Genomic DNA, 2,626 nt, shown 5'->3' with positions numbered 1-2,626 from the left:
TAGAGATTTCACTGGCTCTGGCATAAATCTGACACCGGCAGCTGTGTTTCCAGAGAGGACTGCATAGCACCTTGCTTCCCAAGGGCTCCTTAGCAGTGACGTCTTGCTCCTCTTTAATCAAGAATGAGTTATCCCCTGTTCCTGGATTCTGAGCTGCCTAGGACTGGCTTGGACCACTCAAATGTGGATGAAGTCATGTGGTGTGACTTCTAGGCCTGATCTCACCAGATCCCAGTTTTCATCCTTCTCCTGTTTCCTGGAGGCCCTCATGGTGCTGAGTGTCATTACTCTGGGAACAAACACCTTGCTAGGAAGCCCCCTTGTTTAAGGATAAGAGGCCAAGTAGAAGAATGCTGATGCAATCAAACATTCTGCCAGCCTCTCTCAGCCCAGGAAAGTTGAATGCAGAGGTGTGGGTGACACCAGCCTTAAATTAACAGAACCATCCCAACCCCTGTTGGCCTGCATTCCTAAATAACAGATCATGAGCAAATGATTCGAATCCACCACACTGTCCCGGGAGTCTGCTATCTATAGCTGATGGTTCTCTACCACAGTGCAATCAGGCTTACCACCTACTGGGCCCACCTCGGCCCTTCCATGCCACAACATTGCAGTGCCTGGACATGCAGTTTCACTCATTAGGACCCAGTGTTCTTGGCCTACATGGCATAGCTTTGTCAGATCATCATATGGGAAAAGAAATAATTGTTTCTATTCTCATGATACCCTTTTGCCCACAAAAATGTCATGGTTTCAAGTTTCTATAAAATCTAGGTTTTTTTTCTTTGGTCTTTTTTTAGACAGGGTCTCCCTGTAGCCCCAGCTGTCCTGGAACTCGCTATGTAGACCAGGTTGGCCTTGAACTCACAGAGATCCCCCTGCCTCTGCCTCTGCCTCCCGAGTGCTGGGATTAAAGGCGTGCCCCACCACACCCGGCTTATTTCTTTTTTTTTTTTTTAATTCAAGATGCTTTTATGTAAAGAAAACCCTGTTTTTTCTGTTATTGGTCTTACACACCAGCCTGTCACTGATCTGACTATTGAAACAACGGGCTCCAAGGATACAGGAATTTCCCCAGGAATCTCGTGTTGGGAGAAGGAAAAGGCCCAGCCTTCTCCCAGAAAGAGCTTTTAGGGAATGTGATTGCAGCTCAGACAACATGTGTCTGTGGTGGCTGGGACCACACCTTGACAGGGCATAGCCTTAGGCCTCTGCTTGACCCTTAATCTAACTTGGGGTCCTGAACACAAACTTGGGAGTTTCCTGGATCTCTTTGTCTCTTTTCTCAACGTGGCTACACCGAGTACACCGTGGTCTGCTCTCCACCGTTAATTTGGCTTATTGGTGACTGAACCTGGATTGGGGAACAGGCAGTGGTCACCGAGTACGATAACCACCTCAGTCAAATGGAGCCCCCTCTTCCTCCAAACCGCCCAGCCCTCTGCTGCCTCATCATTTGCTCATGGAATTCTCTTTGCATGACAAACCAGTGTTCTGGGGGCTCACATCTAGATCTAAACATTTTCATAGCTAACTTCAGCTGCCAACTTGATACCAACTAGAGTCACCTAGGGAGAGGGAACTTCAAATGAGAGATTTTTTTCTATCAGATTGGCCTGTGGCCATGTCTGTGGGTGTTTTCTTGATTGCCAGTTGATGTAGGAGAGTCCAGCTCACTGTGGGTGGTGTCATCCCTAGGCAGGTGGGCCTGGACTGGGTAAGAAAGGGCTGAGTGAGCCAAGGGGAGCAAGCCAGTAAGCAGTGTTCCTCCATGGTCTCTGCTGCAGTTCAGTTTTGAGTTCCTGACCTGATTTCCCTCAATGATGGACTGTAATGTATAAGTCAAATAAATTCTTGCCTCCCTAAGGTAGTTTTGGTCACCGTTTTATCACAGCAACAAAAAGCTAATTAGAACACCCATCTCTCAGGCCCTGCTAAAAAGTACTTCCTCCCCATAGAGACGTTCCTAATGACTTTATTTATTTATTTATTTATTTATTTATTTATTTATTTATTTTTTCTTGAGACAGGTCTCATGTATCCCAGACTGGCCTGGAACTTGCTATGTATCCAAGGATGGTTTTGAACTCCTAACCCACCTGCCTCTACCTCCCAAGTGCTGGTATTACAGTATACACCACCATATCTAGTTCATATGGTGCTGGGTATGGAATCCAGGACTTCATGCATGCTATGTAAGCACTGCCTCAGCCCCACTTAAAGATGCAAAAGTACCCTAAAATATTTTTTAATTATTTATTTAATAACCACATACTTAGAAGAAACATTTCATTACAGCAGCATTGACATATTCAATAACAATTTTCTGAGCTCAGAGCTAAGATGCATTTCTTTCAAAATTGGCTGCAAATTTTTAGGTTTACAGTTGAATAATTAGTTATACAATATTGTACTCATTATAAACCCTACAAGACATAAAATTAAATGAGGTTTTAACCTTTAAAAAAGATCTCCATTTCATTATTAAAATACAAAGTTTCATACAGAAAAATTCATTTTTAATGCAATCGACATTAAAATGTTTGCATATGTGTTTCTAATCTCTATATATCTGGTTATTACTAGTCACGATCAGTTACTTTCTGAGCTCCTTGGCATCTGA

This window comes from Nannospalax galili, unplaced genomic scaffold (genome assembly GCF_000622305.1).
Source record: "Nannospalax galili isolate Female #2095 unplaced genomic scaffold, S.galili_v1.0 scaffold1124, whole genome shotgun sequence".
Lineage (NCBI taxonomy): Eukaryota > Metazoa > Chordata > Mammalia > Rodentia > Spalacidae > Nannospalax > Nannospalax galili.
This window is presented reverse-complemented; position numbering follows the sequence as displayed.